Genomic DNA, 27097 nt, shown 5'->3' with positions numbered 1-27097 from the left:
TTATTCTCACTGGAGAGAATAACAAGGATTCTAGGGATTATGACAGCATTGAAGCAAATTTTTAGAAAGGACAAATTCCTTAGAAAACAATACATTGGTGTTTGAAGAACACGATCCACTGTGGTGACTAGAATAATGAGGACATTTCCTTTTAGGATTATCATTTAAATTATTAAGAATAACATAATAGAAACTGCAGTTCAGGAAGTTTAGAAAATCCTAAGAGAAGAAACTCAGTCACCGAGGAGTGATTGCCTCTTCCCATTTCTGCAGCAGGCTTTGGGTAGAGCAGGAAGAGGAATTTGGTGTCTTCTTTCAAAATATTTTCAGTTAATCTTCTTTATATCTAGTTTTGTTTCTCCTCGCAGCTTCTGAAATGCCAAGATGAGTGGTGTCCCCCTCCATTTGATTAGCACATATTACCTGTTGGGTCAGATAATAGAAAGGCCCAACACTGTAGATTTACTTCTAAGCAATGAGAATTGCTGAAACAATTTCCCTGGGTTTCAAGCCTAGGTTCAGATATAAGGAAACCAATACAACACCTGAAAGGAACACAAGTACATTTAGAATCCTACCTGATCCCAGCTTCAATTAATTCATTTTGCTAACCAAAATGGCAAAGCCATTTTAGATTCTCCCCACTACCAAAGGAGAACTAGCTTCAGCAACTCCTAGAAGGAGATAGCAATAGAAGTTGCACCGTGCCCCTGATCAACAGCCTCAATTTACCAATATTATTCCATAATCTTAAAATCCCCAAAAGATTCACTCTGCTGCTTTTGATTGGACAATCTGATTGTACTAACTAAGTGATAGTTGTAATACTAGTTGTAATAACTGTAAAATGCTTTCTTATGGGTCCAGATGAACCTCCACAGGAGACAGAGAAATGCTGTTAAGTAAAATTAAACTTATTCAGTAAATAGAAACCACACCAAGACACCAGTTTGATTCCCAAATAATGAAATCAGGATTCATGAACATACTAGAACAGTGCTCAACACTTAGAAAAGTGCTTGGCATATAGTAAGCATTTAACAAATACCACCATTATTATTACTACATAATTTTGTAATGATAATAATAATTATGATGGTATTTGTTAAGCACTTACTATATGTGAAACAGTGTTCTAAGCAGGTTGTCCCACATGGGGCTCACAGTCTTAATCCCCATTTTACAGATGAGGTAACTGAGGCACAGAGAAGTTAAGTGACTTGCCCAAAGCCACACAGCTGACAAGTGGTGGAGTCGGGATTACAACCCATGACCTTTGATTTCCAAGCCCATGCTCTTTCCACTGATGAACGCTGCTTCTAGAATAGTGTTTTCCAGTATTTTGGGTTTTTTATTTTTGCATTTTCATTTCTGCATATTTAGGGACAAACAGAAAATCAACAGAGTGACAGGACAAGGGAAAAGAAATGAATGACTGAAAAAGTTTCAACTTCTTGTTAATGGTCCATTCCGAGTATATAGCTTAGGCAGTTGGAGGATCCTAGTGCTTAAAAGGACTTACTGTGTTATCTAGAACATCCCTTAGATTTGAGACAAAAATAAAAAATAAACCTTTCCAGACAGAAGAGGATTTGTCTTCCTGTAAAGAGGAAATCCCACCATCTCCCTTATTAATGTATTTCAACATACTAAAACCCCCACCATCAGAATATCCTTCATTCTGTCTCACCTAAGTCTATAATTTGGCAAGCATTTCCTACCCATCTCTGGTTCCTGATACATTCTTTAAAGGGGCATCTCATTCTTAACTTCTCTGACCTAATTCCTCCAGCCTTGACTGTCAGTTTAAGATGATAGAGACTCTCTTAATCCAAACACCCACCTTAGAATGCTGGGATTTTCACCACTAAATGTGTGCTAGGTCTCACTAGGGTATTGCCCCGGGACCTATGGAGAGAGGGTAAGCTGCGATGACTCTAAACTGGCCAGTGGTTGGATATCACTTGTGGGAATCAATCAGAACTGAGAGAGAGGAAGCTCCGCTTTGCGATTTCTTCCCCTGCTGCCTAGCGTCTTGGTAGTGCGAGAGATCCCTTTTTTTTCAGCACTCCAGTTCCCTTCCCAATACAAATCTGTCCCCGTTTTCAGAGGGTCCATGCTATAGTTCAACAGGATTAAATGCAGGGTCTTCAGAGACCTCTGGGACCAGGTTTCTAGGAGTGATTTTAATATTGATGAGCTCATTAAGCTGCAAAGAAAGCATTCAGTGATTTCAAATAGTTTCATAGCCCCTTAAGACTTCATTAGTGTGGTGCAGGTTTCTCCTTGATTCCTTTATTCCGTTTCATTCTCTACTTTTTTCCTTACCTAGAAACAGACTCTGCTGGTTACTGGAATGATATTTCTCCTTTCCTCCAGGAAATATGAATCTGAACAATTTCCCATTATTGTTCCTACTTGGATAGAGAGGGGAAGGACTGCCCTCTCCCCTTTAATCCTCCCTTCTTCATTGTCTAAAGAATCATTTGGTCTCCAATACAGCCAAACTCTTAGACATATGTCCTACAAGAAAATGTCCTTCTCTGAGCTCCAGGGTGAATACACACCTGACATCCTCCACATATTCACTGAGAAACTCACCTCCACATTCAAAACGCCCAGTGTCCCTCCATACTTATGCAAACTTCCAGATACACACCCCTGCCTATGAACTCATAATAAAAAAGAGAAAAAGAGTATGAAATTAAAAATGGAGTGCACAGTAAGAATAGTATTTACTTAGCAACAACTGCACAGTGAGAATAGTATTTACTTAGCAACAAGATTCAGGGCAAGTCAACATTAAATGGACAACAGCCTCCTGAAACACAAGGATGCAGGAACACTGCGACATGGCAAAAGAAATAAAACTGGAAAACTAGAATGGAGTATGAGGAACTGAAAATGGGCAGGGAGGGAAGTTTGGGAAAGAGAGATTGGGAAATGGAGAGAAAAATGTTGAAGCAGGAAGGAAAAAATAAAGGGAAAGGGAAAAGTGGGGATTTAGGTGAAATATACTAGTTGTTGCCAACTTGTACTTCCCAAGATCTTAGTACAGTGCTCTGCACACAGTAATTGCTCAATAAATACGATTGAATGAATGAATGAATAGTGGGTTTCAGTAATTACTAAGTCAATTTTAGGATGGCTCAGTGATGGAATGGATGGTGTTTTAGGAGCTGAAGATGTATTATCTCATTATTGCCTCACTACCATAAGGATAAATAGTTGATCCACGCCTGTTCAACTTATCCTACCCAACTATTTGGTGATGCAACAGACAATCAATCATTAGTGTTTACTGGACATCTCCTGTGTGCACACCACTATAGTAAAGCTCTTGGGAGTGTGATCCAGTCACTGCACCATTTTGAAAGATAATCTGGGAAACTGAGTAAAATATAGTCTGGAAAACAAAGAAACTGGAGGAGGGATATCAGCAAAGGGGTTGTTGTAGTAGTCAAGTCAGGATACGACAGGGGATGAGTGAGCATGGTACTTGTGTGACTGGAAATAATAATAATATTGTTTGTGGTGTTGAGTGATTACTATGTGCCAAGCATTGTGCTAAGCATTAAGTTTAATACAATTCAATTCTGTCTATCCCACATGGGACTCAGAGTCTAAGAAGAAGGGAGAACAGGTACCTTATCCCCATTTTACAGATGAGGTTATTGAGGTACAGAGAAGGTAAGTGGTTTGCCCAAGATCACACAGCAGGCAAGTGGCAGAGCTGAGATTAGATCCCAGGTCCTCTCACTTTCAGGCCCTTGCTCTATCCACTGGATCATGCTGCTTTCCAAGGAAAGGAAAGAATGGATTCTGAAGACGTTATGGGGGAAAACTGACAAAATTTGGTAATGAACGGAGCATGGTGTTTGAAAAAGAGGGAGAAGAGAAGGATAAAGTCAAGATTGACAGTGAAAGGGGGGATCATAGCAGTGTTAACTGTTATGGGAAACTTAGAGGAGAGGATTTGGCAAGGTATATAATAAGGCATCTGGTTCTTGGTTTTAGAATACAATTTTGATCTTGCAGAAGGAGACCATATTCATGAGTGTCTTTGAAAGAGAATCTTTTGCATGCTATCATTATTCATCAATGAAAATAGTACACTATATCTGGCCCCTTGTAATTTAGGTGATCCTTACTCAAGCACCAATGGCTAATGTATGTCACCACCCTGCTAGATTGTGAGCTCATTGTGGGCAGGATTGTCACTCTTTATTGTACTTTCCCAAGCACTTAGTACAGTGCTCTGCATACAGTAAGGGCTCAATAAATACGATTGAATGAATGAATAAGAATGGAAATGTATTTCCTGATACCAGCATTTTATGTGCTTGAGTTAGGTTTGCAGAAGTAGTAAAGGCTTGCATTGACCCATCCACGATTTTTTGCCGTGCCACTCTAGGCCCAACAGCATATATCATAGTGTCGTACAATGTACAGTGCCTAGGACAGAGTCTGACCCATAGTAAGTGCTTAACAAATACCATAATTATTATTATACCATGAGCCAGTTGCTGGGAGGACTGAACACCATCTGTGTTCACAGAACAGAATAGCTCCATAAGTTCAAGCAGTCCTGGGCATTGCTGTGCCCTAACCCATTTAGTGAACTATTATTGAGTATACTATTCAGAGTGACTTAGCAAAGGCCTAGAGTGGATCTTTTCCACCTTCTTACAAAAACCAGAATAACTCCTGCTGGCTTTGCTAACTAAATGCTTGAAAGTCAGTCAACTGAAAAACAAATGATAGCTGACTTTCAATATAACTCTAATAGTTATCCAAACACTCTGATAACTACAAATAAGTTTATTCTATTATATAATAGTAATAACAATACTGAGATTTATTAAGCACTTAATATGCTTCAACCACTGGTATACAAACTAACTGGGTGAGACACAGTCTGTCTCATGGGGCTCACAATCTAAGGAGGAGGACGAACAGGCATTTTAATTCCATTTTACAGATAAGTAAACTGAGGCACAAACAATTTAAGTGACCTACTCAAGGTCATGCAGTAGACAAGTAGCAGAGCTGGCACTAAAGCCTGGGTCTACTGATTCCCAATCTTGGCCTCTTTCCTCTAAGTCTTTCTGTCTCTCTAAATAGATATGGTTTGTGTTTTTTCACATTTGGTTTGAACCATGGGAATGTGCTTTCTCCTGCTTTGGGTAGCAAAGGAGGAGAGACTAAATACATTAAATAAACTAAATGCTAACTAGGATATACTATTTCCCGTAAGGTACTTTCCCACTCATGCCATGTCCTTCTATTCAGGTGAGCTGGCCTTTGGCTATGCCAGCTTCTGCCAGTTGTCACCAAGGACACTGCCGTTAAAGGGAGATATCTGGTCTATCTATGCCTCTCACTGATGCTTTCTTAACAATCAATCATATTTATTAAGTGCTTCATGTGTGCAGAACATGTACTAAGTGCTTGGGATAGTGCAATGAAACAGAGTTGGTAGACAGGTAGGTATGTTCCCTGGCCACAAGGAGTTTGCCGTCTAGATGAGGAGTTTACTCTGAAGATCTTCAGTCACAAGTGGAGCTACTTCCTGAGCTCCAAGCTTGAGCAACTACACCAATTCCTCCATTCCTCCATCAGCTGCCTTCTCCTTTACAATGCTGACGGATGTATTTGGGTCACAGCACAAGGGCAGTGTCAGATGAGCAGGAAAGTGGGAGGTGGAGAAGATTCACAGAGCAGGAACTGGGACTTAATGTCTGCAACTTCTCTCCCCATCTCCAATATTGTTCCTGTCAGAGAACGATTTTAGGAAAGCTTGTAGCTCAATTCCTACTCTCACATCACTGGGGAGCTCCTCTCCCCTTCCTCCCGGCTGTCTTCACACAGAGAGGGACAAAGACAGACAGATGCAGAGACAGAAGCAGACTCAGAAACAGAGATAGATGGACACGGAGTCATAGAGATATAGTTGGACACAGAGACAGACAGAGGGATAGTTGGACAAAGAGACAGATGGACACACAGGCAGACAGACACAGACAGACAAATGTATGGCAGGGGCAATGCTAAGTGTGTCCCACTGACAGACATTCACAAGGTCATTGTCCCTCTTAAGAGTCAACGCACAAACCTGTAACTTTCTTTTTGGTGAATGTTATGTTTATAAAAGAACATGAAGAAATGAAAACTCAGCCCCCTGGGCAGCAATTTATTTTCCCTCAAAACTTTGTGTAGATCTGGCATAAAGAAGGGGAATGAAATTAATTACTCTATTGACTCTAAAATAGTAACAATAACAATAATAATAATGATGATAAACATTTGTAAATTTCTTACTTTGTACAAAGCATTATACTAAGCCTGGGGAAGATACAAGATAATCAGGAAGATACAATCCTTGTCCCACAAGTACAAATAATTCAATTGGATCTAAAGCACTACGTCCTCTCAAACTCAGAATTAGCACTGACAGAGAATAACCAAAAGCAATATTTAGTCTTTACGAACACGTTTTCTTGCAGTATTCTTCTCAAGGTCCTTTTCACCTCACTTTTGTATAGGCTGTAGATCGGGGGTTCAATAAGGGAGTCAAGAGACTGTACAAGAGGGTCAGTAGTTTCCTGCTTTCTGCCGAGGAGCTAGCTTTGGGCCATAGGTAGGTCAGAATGGCTGCATCACAGAAGGGAGCGGCAACAATAAGGTGGCAGGGACAGGTAGAAAAGGCCTTTTTTCTCCCCTCAGTGGATGACATCTTCATGATGGTAGAGATGATGGATATGTAGGAGAGCAGAATGAGAAGGAATGGGATAATATTCAGCAAAATGGTGCCCATCAGTGTATAGAGTTCAAGCACAGAGGTGTCTGCACACATGAGCTCTAACACTGGAGGGGGGTCACAGAAGAAATTATCGATTCCCTTGGGTCCACAGAAGAGTAAACTAAATATCCACAAGGTCTGAACAATTGCCAGAAGCAGCCCCAGAAGGCATGAACTTCCTATCAGTCAGATTAACACCCTTAGGTTCATTAATACTGGATAGCACAGAGGATTACAGATAGCTAGGTAATGGAAAATCCCAACAGAAAGAACTCAGTCACTGAGGTCTGATTTCTACTTGTTATTTCTGTGGCATACGTGCTGATAATTTTTTTTTCTTTCAGTGTAAGATCAAGAAATCACCACTTTTAAACAGAATTTAGGTTCTTTAAATTCCCTTGATGGCATCCATTTTTGGTCTAATTTTCTCCTTTGTCTTTATCATTTGACTAGTGGATGTGCTGTATATCAGACCTAGGATAAGTGAATGCATAAAATATAAATATTTAGTGAATGAAGAAAAAACATAACAATACAGGCTTGAAAAGGACAAATATATCTATATTAGATCCAGTTTAAATCTTCATTGGATTGTGAGGATCCCATAGAGTAGTTCCTGTCCTCTTTCCATTTTGCCAGGATTATTTGCTCCTGTAGCTCTATGAACACCAGCACAGCAGCAGCTGTGGAAGGAGGTAGAATGTGGTGTTGGCAGAGGTGGGGAATATATCTAAGGACTACTGCAAATTGGATTTAAGGGTATTCCCTCAGTGGCATAAAGAGCTCCTGGTGATATGACCTTGGGAAATGCTCAGTTAACCTAACTGTTAAAACTGTCCTGGTGCTCTATATCAGATTCCCAACTTACTCTGGACTCCTGTTACGTTTTATGACAAAAGAATTCACGAGCCAATTCATCTTGTGGTGTTGACCATTCTCTGAGCAAAGCATTTTGGGAATATCCATTTCTTTTTCCTTTTGTTTTTTTAAAGATCTGGCTACTATCAGAATGTTAGTACTACGGGGTGGGGTAAATGTATAGCACCTGGTTTATCCTGACAGGAAATCCAGAATAGATAGAAATAGATAGAATGGGTAAACAGTGGGGCTTTTCTTTCTGTAGCTCAAGTGAATGCACACTGGAATAATAGAGAAACTCGAGTGAATATCGTAGTATCATCCTGAAAAGAGATCATACAAAATCTATGGTCATATTCCTGAACAATGACATTAGTGGTATTTGGTGAGTATGGTATTTATTTTGCACTTATTATTGTCAAGCACTGTTCTAAGTGCTAGAGTAGATACAAGTAATCACATCAGGCCTTGTCCCTGTCCCGCACAGGGCTCAACAATGTACATATAATATAAAAATATATAATTACCTGAATTCTGAACAACGCAATGGAATTTATTATTATCAGAAATCCACTATAATTCCGTCATCTTCAAGAACAAAACCATATCTGCTATATCAATGAAGAAATGAAATAATTATGGATGGTTATTTCCAATTTCAGGCACATTGAGGGATTAATATTTTCCTAAAATATCAAATAATACCAAGCAAGCATATCATTATCTTACTGCCTGGGGGATCAGGCACCCATTGATCTCAATTAGTGTCTCATACAAACAGTCCTGTTCTAGTAGGGAATGTATTAATACACATAAATTTCTAGAAAAATAGGGCTTTCCTAGAACTCGGGTTCAAAAGGCATAATCAGCACTGATATTCTATGACTGAAGTACCCTGATTTCATTTGGATAAGCAAAGTAATAGTAATAATATCTAATTTCAATTTTATATAGACATTCTCTTTAGAAGGATGAAGGATGCAATTCTTTTAAACTGAAAACATCATTTCAGGATCCCAGACAGTTAAACACTAGCACAATCAACAATCAATCAATCATATCTACATTTTGAACACTTCCTGTTTGCACAGCACTGTACTAAACACTTGGCAGAGTACATACAACAGAGTTGTTAGACACATTCCCTGCCCACAGTGAATTTATAGTGTGTGGGGGGGGGTTAGTTAGAAAATAATATAAATAAATAGATTTCAGTTATGTACAAAAGTACTGTGGGGCAGAGGAAAGGGTGAATAAAGCATTCAAATCCAAGTACAAATGAGTGATCCATTTGGAATTCATAATATCTTGCAATAGAAATTGTTGAAATACAGGAGAGATTCAGTGTTAAACCCTAACGGCTTCCCAAAGTGGGGCATAAGCAGTGGGAAAAACTCATTTCAACGTGAACTCCTGCTACTCCGAGGGAGTGCTCAATAAATACGATTGATTGATATTGAGTAATCGTTGATTTGCTTTCACTACCTTCAGACAGGATCAGACTAAAACCATTTGAGACAATGGTGATTTGTCCTGTTTGTTGACCAACTAAAGGTCCCTCCACCCCCTCCCTCAACAATCTTTTCCTTGCTCCTGCTCTCAGGAAACTCCTTTCCATCTTACCTAAATCCCTCCTACAGCAGGTAAGCCTATTTGAAAAATTGAGGTGTTTTCCTTTATTTTCAGTTCATCATTTTTTCCAGTTTCATATATATTTGTGACATTTGTTAAGCGCTTACTATGTGCTAAGCACTGTTACCTTAGATCCTTTTTTCTATCTTAACCAACTGCCCTGGCCTCCCCACTCTCCAAGTTGATAATCAGTTACTCAAATCATTTTGGCAATGATGTTAGGAAGTTGGGTTTCCAGACACAAAAGCAGGTAGATAACTTGCCCTGAACTTCCCTTCTCCCACGTTATGCTCCATCCCCGTTTGCAGTCACCATCAAGACTCAAAGCCAAAAACAGTGAGCAGTCAACATCTCTGCCTTTCTGACATCATTTGGTAAAGGGAAATGTTTGGGTCCTTTCTCTGATTTCTGCTGCACTTAAAACAAGGAAGTTAAATATCCTGTTTTTCTAACTCTATTTCTTCCATCATCTGACTTACTATAAGACAAAGAAGGCAGAGCAGTGCACCTCCCTCTGCTCATTCATCTCGTTCTGGGGTCCACGAGGTGACGAGGCAGAATTATATTTAGGATGATTGACTTCTGGGACCAGGTTTCCAAGATGTTTTCTAACAATATGCTAGGCACCATAGTTCATTAAACTACATTCCCTGTAAAGAAATAACACAGATGCTTCACATGTTTGTATGTCCCATAGGACCTATTGCAAAAACTATCCTAAAAGTTTAAAATAATGATAGTATGTGTTAAGTGCTTACTACGGTGAGAAGCAGTATGGCATAGTAGATAGAACATGGACATGGGAGTCAGCAGCTCATGGGTTCATAATCCCGGCTATAAGGTTTGCCCACTGTGTGACCTTGGGTAAGTCACTTCACTTCTCTGTGCCTCAGTCACCTCATCTGTAAAATGGGAATAAAGATTGTGATCCCCATGAGGGAAAGGGACTGTGTCTAACCTGATTACCTTGTCTCTACCCCAGTGCATAGAACAGTGCTTGGCACATAGTAAGGGCTTAAGAAATACCGTAATTATTATTATGTGTCAAGCATTGTTGTAAGCACTGGACTAGGTTATCATGTGCTTAACAATGTGCTTGGCATGCAGTAGGCACTCAATACATATTAATTGATTGATTATCTGGCTGAATGGAGAAAGATTCGTCTGCTGCAACCTCTCCCACATTAATAAAAAATCATTTAACCCCAACCACTTCCAAGATCCTGTCTTCATGCTCTGAATTTTGGCACGTGAAATTCATTTACTGAACTGTCATTGGCAGGTAAGAGAGTTCCACAGTGGACTCCTCCTTCGGTGGAATCACACTGGTCTCACACTCCCAAATCTGAATATGCAACCTGAGAAATTTAGAGTGCAACAGAAGCAGTGAGAGAAGCAGTGCCTAATGGAAAATGCAAGTTCTTGGGAATCAGAGTTCCTGGGTTTTAATTCTAGCTCTGCAACTTCTCTGCTGTACTATGTTGGACAAGTCACTTCACTTCTCTGTGCTTCAGTTATCTCATCTGTAAAATGGGGATTAAGACTATGGGTCATGGACTGTGTCTAGTCTGATTAGTGTGCATCTATCCCAGCATTTAGTACAGTCCTGGCACATAAGCGCTTAACAAATATCATTACCAAAAGGTCATCTGTCTTCCCTGCTAGACTGTAGGTTCGCTGTGGATAGGTAATGAGTCTGCCAACTCTATTATAATGCGTGGCTTAGTGGAAAGAACACGGACTTGGGAGTCAGAGGTCGTGGGTTCTACTCCTGGCTCCACTGCTTGTCAGCTATGTGACTTAGGGCAAGTCACTTAACTTCTCTGGGCCTTGGTTTTCTCATCTGTAAAATAGGGATTAAGACTGTGAAATACACGTGGGACATTCTCATTACCTTGTATCTACCCCAGCGCTTAGAACAGTGTTTAGCACATAGTAAGTGCTTAACAAATATCATCATCACTATTATTATCAGTAATATTAATCTCCAAATCACCTAATACAGTACTCTGCAAAGAGTAAGCATTCGATAAATGCCATTGATGTTGTTGATGATGATCCAATCTGCTCATCCTATTCACCAGCCCTATATTCCATCTGCTATACAATCCCTCATTTCCAGCTGCTTCCACCTCTTCTCAAGGACAATCTACCAGCAGTTCAAACTCAGTAATGCTGAAAGTGAGCTTCTAGGCATCCATCCTTGGATCTATTTCTCCCCTTCATGACTTTCCGATTGCAGTATAAAACACCACCACCACCCTTTCTATCCCAAAGCTGGTGATCTTGTTGACCCTATTACTCCAGGTCCATGGGGCATCCCACCCAATGTCAATCAGACTCCTCATCCTCTCTGGCACCCCAGTAGAAGCCCAACCTTCTTATCCCTGCAGGATATCCTTGAGATGACAAGATGACAATCATCTTGCTCATGGAACCCACATAATCAATCTATATCACTAAATCCTGTTTGTTCAAGATTCACAACATCGCTAAAATCCACCTCTCCATTCAATGTTACCATGTTAATACAAGCACGTATCTTATCACACCCTGTTTATTGTATCATCCTGCTTGCTGACCTCCCTCCATACTTCTCTATGCTGCCCGGATCATTTTCTACAAAATATTTCAGCTCAATCATCTCCTCATCAAACAGAAACTCTTTAAAAGCATTCAATCACCTTGCCCCCTCCTATCTCACATTGCTGCTCTCCTACTGCAACTAGCCCATATATTTGGTTCCTCTAATGTCACTCCTCTAATACTCGCTGTACCTTTATTTTGTCTATCTCACCACTGACCTCTCACCCTCATCCTGCCTCTGGCTTGGAACATCCTCCCTCTTCAATGACAGACAATTAGTCTTTCTACATTCAAAGCTCTATTGAAGGCATATGGCCTCCAAGAGACAGTCCCGTACTAAACCCTCATTTCTTCTTTTCTCACTCCCTTCTGTGTCACCTGGTTTGCTCCCATTATTCAGCCCTTCCTTAGCCCCATAGCATTTATGTATTCATTCATTCATTCAATTATATTTATTGAATGCTTACTATGTGCAAAGCACTGTACTAAGCGCTTAGGAAAGTGCATAACAGAAACAACAATCATACACATTCCCTGCCCACAATGGGCCCACCGGTTATGTAGAGTAAATAGATTGGCAATTACAGAACTAGGATGGTGTAGTGGTTTAGTGGTTCTAATCTCAGTTCCACCACCTGTCTGCTGTGTGACCTTGGGCAAATCACCTCAATTATCTGGGCCTTGGTTAACCTCATCTGTAAAATGAGTATTGAGACTGTAATCTCCATGTGGGATAGGGACTGTGTCCAACTCAATTTGCTTGTACTCACCCCACCACTTAGTACAGTGGCTGGCACATAGTGAGCATGTAATAAATACCATCATTATTAGAGGGCGAGATGGGCATTAATATAAATAAATAAATATACAAATTACAGATTTATACATATATGCTGTGGGGATGAGAGGGAGCATGAATAAAGGGAGCAGGTCAGGGTGATGCAGAAGGGAGTGGGAGGAGAGAATAGGAGGGCTTAATCAGGGAAGGCTTCTTGGAAGAGATGTGCTTTCAATAAGGCTTTGAAGTGGGGGAGAGCAAATACCTTTCTTCCCAGAGACCTTCCCAGACTAAGCCCCACTATTCCTCATCTCTGACTCCCTTCTGCATTGCCCTGATTTGCTCCCTTTGCTCTCTCCCTCTCCCAGCCCCACAGCACGTATGCATATGTCTCTAATTTTATTTATTTATATTGATGTCTGTTTGTATTGATGTCTGTCTTCCCCCTCCTCTAAACTATGAGTTCTTTGGGGGCAGGGATTGTTATTCTTTATTGCAGTTTTGTACTTTCCCAAGCACTTAGTACAGTGCTCTGCACACAGCAAGTGCTCAATAAATACGATTAGATGAATGAATGAATGAATGAATCTGTCTGATATGAAGAGGAAGGACGTTCCAGGCCAGAGGTAAGTTGTGGGCGAGAGGTTTGGTGGTGAGATACATGGGACTGAGGGACAGCGAGATGGTTATTTAAATATCTGTAATTTATTTATTCACATCAATAAGTATAAATCTGCCTCCCCCACTTCCCTGGATTGTGTGCTCACTGTGGGCTGGGAATGCGTCTACCAACTCTGTTGTATTGTACACTCCTAAGCCCTACAATGATCTGCATTTGGTAGGCATTCAATAACTATGGTTGATAGCTGGAGCACAGCCTGTCCAGAAACTGCCTTTAGAATGTCCAGAATACTGGAGAAGCCAAACCATTCATAATCCAGGATTTTCACCAGAGCAGTAAGATAACCAAACACTGCCCATTCCAAACACTGTTATGTAATGCTTTTATTGTGTCAGTTTTCATTTTTTTAATGATCCCACTATTTATAACTTATTATTCCCTTCTATATGTCTGTCATTCCCCACTTAGATTGAAAACCAATGTGGGATGGGGCTTGTACCTGGAACTGTTAATTTTATTCACAAACCAACATTTAGTATGGTGCCTGACATGAAGTACTTAATAAATATCACTATCAATTTTTGACTCATCTCTTTCACCTTCCAACTTCAGCCTGCCTCAAAATCCTAGTGGTTTTGAATCCACAATACGTCCGGGATTCATTTCTTCATCTCTGACTTTATGGTCATCTTCTAATACAAACCCTGGTCGCCTCCTGGCTGGTGTACTCCATCAGTCTCCTTAATGGTCTCCTTGCTTTGGCTTCTCTCATTTTTAGTCTATTCTACATCTTGGGAGGGATCAGACCACCTTCCTAAAATGCCATTCAGAACGCACTACTGGACTCCTCAAAATCTCTAATGGTCACCCGTTTCTCTCCAAATTATTTGATATAAGCAGTGTGCCCTAGAGCTTGAGAGTCTGAAGGACCTGGATTCTCATCTCAGTTTCACTACTTGTCTCCTGTAAGACCTTGGGTAGGTCACTTAAGTTCTCTGCTTCCCCGTTACCTCATCTGTAAAATTAACCCTATATGGGGCATGGACTGTGTCCTTCCTAAGGAGTGAGTGCCTGGCTCATAGTAAGTGCTTCACAAGTCTCATACAAAATGTATATAAAGCTCTCCACATCTGTCTCTTGACCTCTCTGCTTGTTTTCACTATACCGCAGTCGACACTTATAACTTTAGGATGTAAGGGTGGGGAAATTCCCATTCCGTTCTGAGGTTGTCTTTGCACTGTGATTGGAACTGATAAAGGCTGAAGTCACCAAGGGAACAGTAAGGAGAAAACTCTGTGATGGGATGATCGGGGGTCAAAAGCGTGGGAGACTGTGCTGATTGGGTTGAAGAAGGAAAGAAGCTATGGGGAGTGTATTCCCAACATCCCTTTCCTGCCTTATGTTTTAAAGAGAAGCCCTTTGGTGTCTTCGGAGGGGAGCTGGGTTGAAGGGAGGATATAGGAGTCTTGAAATTTGGATCACGAGAGGGAAAATGGGAGTGGTTTTGGATCATCTGACCAGGCTTGGCTTCATGCCTAGACACGGTGGCACTGACTAAGCCCAGTCTTTACCACGATGGTAAGCTTCATCTCCAGGGGCCAGCAGGTGCAAAAATGAGGCTGCTTTTTACCACCGCTGTCTCCCTTTGACTTTTGTATTTCTTAGCCTGTTTCCTTTAGTGAGCGTCTCTGCCTCATGAGCATTTCTTGAGTAATGGAAGACTATTCCAGGTGTGCTTGATGGGTGGAAGAAGTCATGGAATCACTATGGATAAGCACACTTAACCTAAGAGAAATCACCCCTCCGAGTTCCTGGAGGAGGGAAACTTTGGAAATGATACAGTACAGCCCATGGAGAAAAAGCCTCCAGAGGAAAAAAGCATGTTAAGTGCTTACTATGTGTCAAGCACTGTTCTAAGCGCTGGAGTAGATATGTTAATTATGTTGTCCCATGTGGGACTCACATGCTTCAATCCCCATTTTACAGATGAGGTAAATGAGGCACAGAGAAGTTAAGCAGACTGCCCAAGGTCACCCAGCAGACAAGTGGCAGAGGCAGAATTAGAACCCATGTCCTCTGACTCCCAAGCCTGTGCACTTTCCACTCAGCCATACTGCTGTAAGAGAAGAAAGAAGGGATTTGGCCATGTAGTCTAGATTGCCTTTTTGAGGGAGTTCATTAAACAAATAACAAGGGAGAATAGCAGTCTTCACAGAGCAGAAAAGAAAGGTCCTTTTCTATTTTAAGGCCAGTGAACCTCTTTGGAATCCAAATGCATCTTGGTTATCTCAAAGATGCAAAAACTATGATCGCCATCGGAGACCCACATTATGTAAGTGGAGTTTCACCATAAGAAGAAATGAAGTAAATTAATGGGAAGCAATATGAAAGTAAGAAACAAATACAAATTATATCATTTTAAAAATGAAAATGATGTAGGAGGATTTATGCCTTCTGAAGACGGGACTTCAATATACATTCAGAAAAGTAATTGTTGCAACTAACCAATCGGTATGAAATCATAGAATTCTAATCTGCACTATGACTATTTAGTGTTCAAAAATCAAAAAGTATCCTATTTTCCTGTGTGGGTAAGTTAACCAGGTCCTATGGTAATTTATAAAACTAGTTCTACATTGGCTTTAATATTTATTTTTCTTCATTTTTTTCTAGGATGTTTGTGCTTACATTCTCTGTCTAAGTAAATTTTTAATGGAAATCACTTGCAATTCTTCCAGATGTCATTAAAATCAAATCATAAAGGTGGCTAGACTGTTTTCCTTTACATGAGGGCCAGCAAGAAAGAATGTTGGACTGTGTACTTTGACTCCTTCCTTTCCCTCCTACTGCCTCCTGCCTCCTTCCCACCCATAAACACACCATGAGGGGATTGACGTTTTTACTCTTAATTTAAAATAAATAAAACAAAAACTAAGAAAAAAACACAATTAGGGCCACCCATGATATAAACATAGCTGATTATTAGACGTTCTAAATATCAAGGGGCAGATTGTATGCTTTTTCTTTATTAATTAATCCAGATTTTATCTAGGGAACATTTTAAAATTAATGTGGATTTAGTACCACGGCAGCACCACTGACTTTCTTTGTTCTCTAATAAATATCATAATTCAGAGTCTTCCCCTGTCCTAGGCTGGGTCTGCCCCAGACTGCAGGCATCACTTAGAATATGCAGATTTGTCACAGACATCATTCACTGGTGTCCATGTCATATCACCAATCAGTCAATCAATGGTATGCATTGAGCACCTACTATATACAATAGAATTAGCAAATGTGTTCCCTGCCCATAATGAACTTACAGTCTAGAGGACTTAAGGGTAGATTGTCCCATCCCCACCACCCCAAATCTTCATTTTCCATTGTCATCCATTACTAGTAGTAAGGGGTCAAAGCAAAATGGAAAAACTCAAGCATGTAATATTAAAAATCTTTACCTCCTGGTTAGAGCATGGATCTGGGAGTCATAAAGACCTGGGTTCTAATACCGGTTCTGCCACTTGTCTGTGGTGTGTCCTTGGGCAAGTCACTTCATTCTTCTGGGCCCCAGTTACCTCATCCATAAAATGTGAATTAAGACTGCAAGTCCTATATAGGACAGGGACTGTGCCCAGCCCGATTACCTTGTATCTACTCCAGCACTGAGTACAGTGCCTGGTACATAATAAGCACTTAGCAAATACCACAATTATTAAATCCCCTGTTGTTCTCATCAGTAATAAGACAGTCTTAGGATAACAAAATATGAAATGGCATATTCTAAAATCTGTGAATGTTTCCCAAGTTTCCGCTGTTCATGAGTTTGGAGCCCAGTGATTTCCTACACATGCGAGGAGAACAGGGTGGCTTCTTCTGTGTGGTAGAGTGGATTTTCTGTTCTGAATTGTGTAGGAGGTGGAGGGGCAGAGGTGTGACCTTCTCCCACAGTGTAGAGTCCCAAAACTTTATGTGACACTTTTGTGCTTAGAGTATGACTAAGGGTGCAGAGCATCATTCGATAGTTTGCTTGAGAGAATAACAGGGAGTGGTAACCACCTGCACCCTGAGGTTTTCAATGTCAGACCACTGCTACTCAGCTGCCCCTCATTCACATTAGTTCCTTCTACAAATATTATTTAGGGGCAACCATGAGCTGGAGGTTGTTCAGAAGAGATAAAATATATAGGAATGCACATTGTAAATGAAAGTGATATCTATTTGAACAGAATTAACTGATTTTTTTTCTGGGCTTTGAGAGTACGGAATGCTCTGTGTCCTTTGGCTACATGCTTTTATTCCAACTTTCTGATTTTGTCCGTTTCACAGCTGAGTAATTTAGAAGAAATGGAGCTGGGAAATCTGACTGTAGAAGAATTTGTTCTGGGATTTCTGGATCTTCCCAAACTGAGAGAATTCCTCTTTGGGATTTACTTGTTCAGCTACGTGATCATCCTGGCATGAAATGGACTCATAATGATAATCACTACAGATCAAACTCTCCACACACCTATGTACTTTTTCCTTAGGAACCTCAACTTCTTGGAAATCTGTTATACATCTGTAACTCTGCCCCGAATGCTGATGAGTCTCCAGACACAGGATGGATCTTTTTCTTTCCTTTTCTGTGCTGCACAGATGTGTTTACTCCTAATTCTTAGAGTCACAGGGTGCTTTCTCTTGGCTGTGATGGCATATGATTGTTACGTGGCCATATGTAATCTGCTGTGGTATCCGATTATCATGAGCCACAAGGTGTGTGTCCTTCTGGTAGTTGGTTCCTGGATCAGTGGCATTTTGGTCCAGATAGGGCAGATGGGTCAGATATTCTCCCTGCCCTTCTGTGATTACAACAAGCTGAACCATTTTTTCTGTGATGTCCCACCAGTACTCAAGCTGGTCTGTGGGGACACATCTATGAATCAACTCTCAGTCTATGTTGTGGACCTACTCTTTGTAACAGCCCCATTTCCCTTGATACTCACGTCCTATGTCAAAATCATCTCCACCATCCTGAAGTTACCCTCGGCCACGGGGAGGTTCAAAGTCTTCTCCACCTGTTATTCCCACCTCATTCTTCTCACCTCGTTCTTTGGATCTGGTATCATCCCATATCTATGGCCCAAATCAAGCCACTCCGTGGATATGGGCAAATTTCAGTCTTTGTTCTACACCACTGTAACACCAGTATTTAACCCCATGATGTACAGTCTGAGAAACAGGGAGGTAATTGTTGCCCTGAAAAAATTTCTATCACAAAGATTCATTAGGTAGGTGATCACATTAACTAAGGAAGCTGTTTTCCTAACAGGTCATCATGTATTAATACCAAGCAACTCTTATTCCTGGCTACCTCAATCACCCCAAGTCTGTATAGATATGCCTTCAATACTCACTCTCTCGTGCCCAGGGTAAACATGTCAAAAAATGGAATCTCTGCAGTGTCTGCAGACCATTTCACATGCAAAGGAGGTCAGTTATCCAATACGTTGGGACCTTCTTTAACTTCTATTTGCACAGCATGTAAATACTCATTCATTTACTAAGGAGAGAAAGAGTAAATAGGTAAGAAACTACATTGAGCCTGAGTCAAACTGACTCCTCAGTGTATTTTGCATAAATTCCCTTTTATATTCTTGATTCTTATCCAATGATCCAAATAGAATTATTTTATTGACAAGTCTGTTTAGGTAGACAGAATTTATTAAATGATTTTTTTTCAGAAGAAAACCATCTGGGATCGAATGCACACAAATACTTTAAGAACCAAGTGACTAATTGCAGGAGTTGAGCCACTCAGAACTAATATTTCTAGAGTCTTGTAACAGTAGTGTATATCTGCCATGAGAGTTGCAGTCCCATATCTCAGGCCAGTGATCCAAAGTTAGGGAATGGAGAGAAAAAGGTAAGAAAGGGAATCAGAGTCAGAGAGAAGGAGATAATGGAAATGGTTTTGATGACTATTGAAATCTCTGTTTAAAATCTATGACCAGAAAACACTAACACTTCACTCAGAGCTTAGTGCTTTTCATAGTCTTTTCTAAGTAACCAAGACTCAGATTCAGGTAGGAGAAAGCAGGGTAAGTGATCTGTGTCTCCATGGTGGTTGGAAAAAAAAAAGGAAATCACATATCCTTCCACTGTGTTGTCCCAGAAAAGGGGTACTTCCGGGGAAAATAGTAATTTAGGTATCCTTAGAGAATTAGTTTAAGGCAAAAGGTGTAATCGGAAGCATATAGTGAGAGAGGCAAGAAAACCTCCACATTCTGAAATTCAGTTAGGAAGAGCCATCAATCTGGGCCAATAGTAGAAATATCTGCCCAAGTCTAATGTTAACCTACAAATCATACAGTGGTATATAATGAGTGCTTATTGTGTGCAGAGCACTGAACTAAACACTTGAGAGAGTAAATATAACAGCATTTGTAGACATGCTCCCTGCCCATAAGGAGCTTAAGGTCTAAATGATTTAGCCAATATAATAATAATAGTGGTATTGGTTAAGCGCTATGTGCTAGCCACTGTACTATGTGTTAGGGTGAATACAAGCAAATCAGGTTAGACACAGTCCCTGTCCCACATGGGGCTCTCAGTCTTAATCCTGATTTTACAGATGAGATAACTGAGGCCCAGATAAATAATAATAATAATAATAATAATAATAATAATAATGATATTTGTTAAGCGCTTACTATGTGCAAAGCACTGTTCTAAGCGCTGGGGAAGATACAAGGTTATCAGGTTGTCCCACATGGGGCTCACAGACTTAGTCCCCATTTTACTGATGAAGGAACTGAGGCCCAGAGAAGTTAAATGACTTGTCCAAAGTCACACAGCTGACAAGTGGCAGAGCTCAGATTCGAACCCATGACCTCTGACTCCAAAGCCCATGATCTTTCCACTAAGCCACAGCTGCTTAAATGAATAAATGAATCCATTTGCCCAAGGTCACACAGTAGACAAGTGGTGGAGCCAGGATTAGAACCCATGAATTTCTGACTCACAGGCCCGTACTCTATCCACTTCACCATGCTGCTCCCAGTGAACACTGTCATTTCATATCATCATCCTCATCATCAGAATCATCAACACAACAACTACACTGACTTAGGTATGGCTTCACTAGGAAAGATTTCATGGAATTGTATCAGGCAACCTCTGAAGATACTAACTATGGGATTCATTTACTATACAGCAAAGCATAAACCAGCACTTAAGGTAGACCAAATTATCATTGTCATTATAATCATCATCAATGGTAATTATTGAGCACTGACTATGCACAGAGCACTGTAATAAACAAATAGGCAAGTACAATACTACAGAGTTGATAGAGGCATCACCTGCCCACAAAGAGCTTACAGTCTGTTGATGTCTGTCTCCCTCTATCTAGACTGTGAGCCCGCTGTGGTCAGGGATTGTCTCTCTTTATTGTTGTATTGTACTTTCCAAGTGCTTAATGCAGTGTTCTGCACACTTTGTGCTCAATAAATATGACCAAATGAATAAATACGGGCTACAGGGAGAGATAATAATAATAGTTCTGGTATTTGTTAAGTGCTTAAGACCACTGATTTAAGTACTGGGGTAGATACAACATAATTAGGTTGCCCCACGTGGGGCTCACAGTCTTTACCCCCATTTTACTGATGAGGTAACTGAGGCGCAGAGAAGTTAAGTGACTTGCCCAAAGTCACAGAGTAGCCAAGTGGTGATGCTGGGATTAGAACCTGTGACCTCTGACTCCCAAGCCTGGGCTCTTCCCACTGAGCCATGCTGCTTCTCTAAAGCTAGACATTTACATGAATACACTAATCCACTGCTTCTCTAAAGCTAGACATTTACATGAATCATACACAAATCCCAGACTTGCTATCTACTGAGTCACATTTAACATCAATCAATGGTATTTATTGAGCACCTACTGTGTGCAGAGCACTGTGATAAGTGCTTGGGGGAAAACAAAAAAACAAAATTAGCAGACTAGTTCCCTGCCCATGTTCCTGGGTATATGCAGGTGAATAATGATATAGATTTTGGATATAAATATCAAATATTCCAGAGTGGCTTGCATAAATCCTGGGGAAGATGGAGTGAATGAGTGGTTCAGGAGTATGGAAACAGTTCCAATAAACGAAGATGCTTTACAGAATACGTAAGTTACATGACATTTATTAATGAACTTAATGACAACAGAAATCTTCACTCACAATTAGAAGTATATGAAATACAGTGAGGGGTAATAATAAAGTATTAAGAATATTTCTGTTTTCATTGACCCTTTATTCAATTATTCTTTTCCTGAGTACCAGTTATGGAGTGTTTGTTTTTACAGACAAAATGCTCTGAAGATAACTTGATGGGAAATAGCATTCCAAAGTGATGGGATTAATTATCATGGGATTTTTCAACGTGCAAACTTCAGGGGCTTCTCATTGGGTTATTCCTGGTCATTTACATGATCATTACTATGGGAAATGCATTTACAGTTATAATAACTAAAGCCGATGAAACACTCCCTCCCATACCCAACACCGTTTTCCATGGGAATCTGTCCTTTCTGGAAATTTGTTATCGACAGTTACTCTTCCCAGAATGCTGCTGAACCTCTAGACAGAGGACAGAACAATTTATTTCTCTGTTTGAGCTACTCTGTTGTTTATGTTGATTTTTCTTGGTGTTACAGAATATGTCCTCCTGGGAATCAATCAATCAATCAATCAATCGTATTTATTGAGCGCTTACTATGTGCAGAGCACTGTACTAAGCGCTTGGGAAGTACAAATTGGCAACATATAGAGACAGTCCCTACCCAACAGTGGGCTCACAGTCTAAAAGGGGGAGACAGAGAACAAAACCAAACATACTAACAAAATAAAATAAATAGGATAGATATGTACAAGTAAAATAAATAAATAAATAAATAAATAGAGTAATAAATATGTACAACCATATATACATATATACAGGTGCTGTGGGGAAGGGAAGGAGGTAAGATGGGGGGATGGAGAGGGGGACGAGGGGGAGAGGAAGGAAGGGGTTCAGTCTGGGAAGGCCTCCTGTAGGAGGTGAGCTCTCAGTAGGGCCTTGAAGGGAGGAAGAGAGCTAGCTTGGCGGATGGGCAGAGGGAGAGCATTCCAGGCCCGGGGGATGACGTGGGCCGGGGGTCGATGGCGGGACAGGCGAGAACGAGGTACAGTGAGGAGATTAGCGGCAGAGGAGTGGAGGGTGCAGGCTGGGCTGTAGAAGGAGAGAAGGGAGGTGAGGTAGGAGGGGGCAAGGTGATGGACAGCCTTGAAGCCCAGGGTGAGGAGTTCCTGCCTGATTCGCAGATTGATTGGTAGCTGCTGGAGATTTTTGAGGAGGGGAGTAATATGCCCAGAGCATTTCTGGACAAAGATAATCCGGGCAGCAGCATGAAGTATGGATTGAAGTGGAGAGAGACGCGAGGATGGGAGATCAGAGAGAAGGCTGGTGCAGTAGTCCAGACGGGATAGGATGAGAGCTTGAACAAGCAGGGTAGCGGTATGGATGGAGAGGAAAGGGCGGATCTTGGCAATGTTGCGGAGAATGATGTTATATGATTTTTTATGGTGTTTGTTAAGCACCTACTATGTTTCAGGCACTCTACTAAGTTTAATGGTAGATACGAGTGAATCGGTTTAGACACAAAATCAGGTTAGACACAATCCAAGTCCAAAACAGGGCTATCAGTCTTAATCTCCATTTTACAGATGAGGAAACTGAAGCACAGAGAAATGAAGTGACCTGCCCTAGGTCACACAGCACACAAATGACAGAGCTAGGATTAGAACCCAGGTCCTTCATACTCCCAAGTCTACACTCTGTCCTCTTGGCCATGGAGCTGCTCTTGTTACGTGGCCATATGTAATCCATTGAGTTATCCCCTTATCATGAGCTACAAACTGTGTGTTCAGCTCGTAGCTGTTAACGTGGAAGTTACCTTCCAGTCTATATAGGGCAAATATATTGAGTCTTCACACAACCCTTCGTGATTTGAATAAAATTAACCATTTTTTCTGTGACTTACATCCGGTTTGGAAACTGGTATTGGTACTTACTTGGTAAGTGCTTACTATGTGCCAGGCACTTTATGAAGCGCTGGGATGGATGCAAACATACGGGGTTGGACACAGTCCCTGTCCCACGTGGGGCTCACAATCTCAATTGCCACTTTACAGATGAGGTAAATGAGGCCTAGAGAAGTGAAGTGACTTGCCCAAGGTCACACAGCAGGCAAGTGGTGGAGTCGGGCTTAATAATAATGATAATAATAAGAATGGTAATTGTTAAGCACTTACTATGTGTCAAGCACTGCGGTAGAGACAAGGTAAGCCTGTTGTCCCACGTGGGGTTCACAGTCTTAATCCCCATTTTACAGATGAGGTAACTGAGGTACAGAGAAGTTAAGTGACTTGTCCAAAGTCACACAGCTGATACGTGATAGAGCCCGGTTTAGAAACCAACAACGTCTGACTCCCGAGCCCATGTTCTTATCTCTAAGCCAAACTGCTCCTCTAGAAATCTTCCCCAATAAGCTTCTGACCTATAATGTGACCATGCTGATCATGACGGTTCCTTTCCTGTTGATACTCATGTTCTCCATCAAAATCATCTCCCTTTCCAGAAACTGTCCTTAGATTATGGGAAAGCACAAAGCCTGCTCTATCTGCTCTTCCCACCTCATTGTCATCACCTTGTTCTTTGGATCTGCTATCCTCATGTATTCTCTGGCCAAGTCAAACCACTCAGGAGATGTGGACAAACTGCTGTCCCTCTACTCCTGTGTTCAACCCACTGAAACCCAGCCTGAAAAAACAGGAGGTGACCACAGCACTTAAGAAATCATGTGAGACCTGATTAGCTGTCCAGGCTCTGTCCTTACATGTGTTACTTTCCCCTAATCTCTCTTGAATTTCATTCTCTTTTTCATGGAAAACTTTCTAAAATGTCAAGTTTACCTTCAATTCTATTTTAATCTATCATTCATTCATTCATTCAATCGTATTTATTGAGCACTTACTGTGTGCAGATCACTGTACTAGGCGCTTGGGAAGTACAAGTTGGCAACATGTAGAGACAGTCCCTACCCAAAAGTGGGCTCACAGTCTAGAAGTCTATCAACCCCACCCAAAAGAAGATAGGCACAACCAGGACCAACAAATTTAATTGAGAAGCACCGTGCTTAGTGGATAGACAGTGGCATTGGGCGTCAGAAGGACCTGGGTTCTAATTGCAGCTCCACCACTTGTCTTCTGTGTGACCTTGAGAAAGTCACTTCACTTCTCTGTGTCCCAGTTACCTCACCCGTAAAGTGGGGATTAAGTCTCTGAGCTCAATGTGGGAAATGGATTGGGTCCAACCTGATTAGCTTGTGTCTCCCCACTGCTTAGTACAGTGTCCAGCTCATAATAAGTGCTTGACAAATACCACTGAAAAAGAAAAATGTCTGATGAAAGGAATTGAATGATCAGTAGATCTCTAGGTGTTACTGTTCAAGGAGCTTGATTTTTTTTTCTTTTGGAACGAGAGTAATTTGAGCGATGTTGGGTGCACACAATTATTTGATGTCACCATTTAGGGCACTGTTCTGAAAATTAGTCCCTTTATGTGTGTGTGTGTGTGTGTGTGTGTGTGTGTGTGTGTGTGTGTGTGTGTGTGTATGTATATATATATATATAAAACCCAGCCCTCAAACCTCATCCCTCTAATCCTCACCTTCATACTGTTCCTCGATTTCATCTATCTTGCCTTTGATCTCTCGACCACAGCCTGCCTTTGGCCCGGAATGCCTTCCCTCCTCATATCCAACAGACAATTTCTCTCCCCACTTCCAAGGCCTTATTGAAGGCATGTCTACTCCAAGAGGCCTTACCTGACTAAGCCCTTCTTTCCTCTTCTCCCACTCCCTTCTGCATCGCTCAAATTTGCTCACTTTATTCACCCATCAATTCAGTCCCACGGAACTTATGCACATATCTGTAATTCATTTATTTATATTAATGTCTGTCTCCCCCTATAGACAGTAAGCTTGTTATGGGCAGAAAATATGTCTATTTATTGATATGCTGTATTCTCCCAAGTGTTTATGGCAGTGCTCTGCACTCGGTAAGTGCTCTATAAATGTGATTGACTGACTGATTGGATTTTAATACATGTCCAACATCTGTTTAAATACAAATGAGGGAGTATTCCTCACAAAACCAGAGTAGTGGTCCTGGAAGCAGAAGCCAATTAGGTGCAGAGGAATTTGTCTGTAGGATGAAAAATCAACCCAACCTTCAACTCCCAGGAATGCCTCTAGCATTCCTTTATGATCCCCTCTCCCTTATTTTTAAATTAAACAATATAACATTAATAATAATAATAATGGCATTTGTTAAGCGCTTGCTACATGCAAAGCACTGTCCACTGGGGAGGTTACAAGGTTTTCAGGTTGTCCCAAAGGGGGTTCACAGTCTTAATCCCCATTTTACAGGTGAGTTAACTGAGGCACAGAGAAGTTAAATGACTTGCCCAAAGTCACACAGGTGACAATTGGCAGAGCCGGGATTTGAACCCATGACCTCTGACTCCAAAGCCCGTGTTCTTTCCACCGAGGCATGCTGCTATGATTCTGTGATGCCTCAAAACTTTGGTGTCAGGTTATACACACAATAAGCCCTCAGTGAATACCATTAATTGATTGAGAAAATGCCAAATTTTATATACTGATGCCTTGGCATCTCATCTCGTCCTAGCCTTCTACCTTCTGAGTTTGGGCTGCTATTGTCCATTTTAATTCTCAAAATGAGGAATGGGCTTTCAACACTCTAGCATGGTGTTTCCAAGAGCCCAGAATATCCTGTGTACACAGTGAGCCCTCAGCAAATAATAAAGATGAGAATGTGTCAGGTAAAGGTGACTAAGCTTTGACTTTATATTTCAATAAAAAAGTCACATTCACAAATCAGAGCCTCTGAGATCCTGCTAAACTATTGTTTTACCTAGAATCTCTTCAGGGTACGTTTCACCTCTCGATTCATCAGACTATAGATCAGAGGATTTAGCATGGGAGTGAAGAATGAATAGGAGAGAGAAAGCAGCTTCTTGGTCTCGGGAGTGTAGGAAGATTTGACTCAGAAATAGGTTGAACTAGTAGCCCTGAAGAACAGCGAGACTACAATGAGGTTGGATGAGCAGGTGGAGAAGGCTTTGTGAAAGCCCTAGGAGGAGGACATCTTCAGGATGTTGACAAGGATGTGGACATAAGATGCAGTTATCACTACAAAGGGGAGCATCAGGACAATAACAGTTGCTGTTGCACCATACACCTCAAACGTGAAGGTGTCTGTACGTGCACACCAGATCTAAGAGAGGAGGGCCATCACAGAAGAAATGGTTAATTATATTAGGCCCACAGAAGTGCAATGTAAACATCATTGTAATCTGTACTGTTGCCACAGGAATCCCAGTTAGCCAGGAAGCCAGGGCCAGCTGCAGACAGAACCTCTGGTTCATAGTGAGTAAATAGTGGAGCGGATCACAGATGGCGACCTCTCTGTTTTAAGCCAGTGTTGTCAGGATCCAACACTCCTAAGGCCCTAAAAAGAAAAGGAAATACATCTGGGCTGCACAGCCACCAAAGGAAATACTGTTATTCTTGGACAGGAAATTGGTGAGCATTTTGGGGATGACAACCGTGGTATAACCAATATCTATAACTGGGACAGACTCCTGAGGAAAAAGCACAAGGGGTTGTGTAGGGCAGGGTCCACAGTGGAGACCAGCACTAAGAGGGAGTTTCCGGTCACGGCTATTA

The 27097-nt window shown here is 41.1% G+C and overlaps 1 pseudogene; it reads left to right on the top strand.

Moving 5' to 3' along the window:
* The first annotated feature begins 17622 nt into the window (after positions 1-17622).
* LOC119924356 lies at positions 17623-23936 on the top strand (annotated as a pseudogene).
* The last annotated feature ends 3161 nt before the right edge of the window (positions 23937-27097 follow it).

Source organism: Tachyglossus aculeatus, unplaced genomic scaffold, assembly GCF_015852505.1.
Source record: "Tachyglossus aculeatus isolate mTacAcu1 unplaced genomic scaffold, mTacAcu1.pri scaffold_97_arrow_ctg1, whole genome shotgun sequence".
NCBI lineage: Eukaryota > Metazoa > Chordata > Mammalia > Monotremata > Tachyglossidae > Tachyglossus > Tachyglossus aculeatus.
This window is presented reverse-complemented; position numbering and strand designations above follow the sequence as displayed.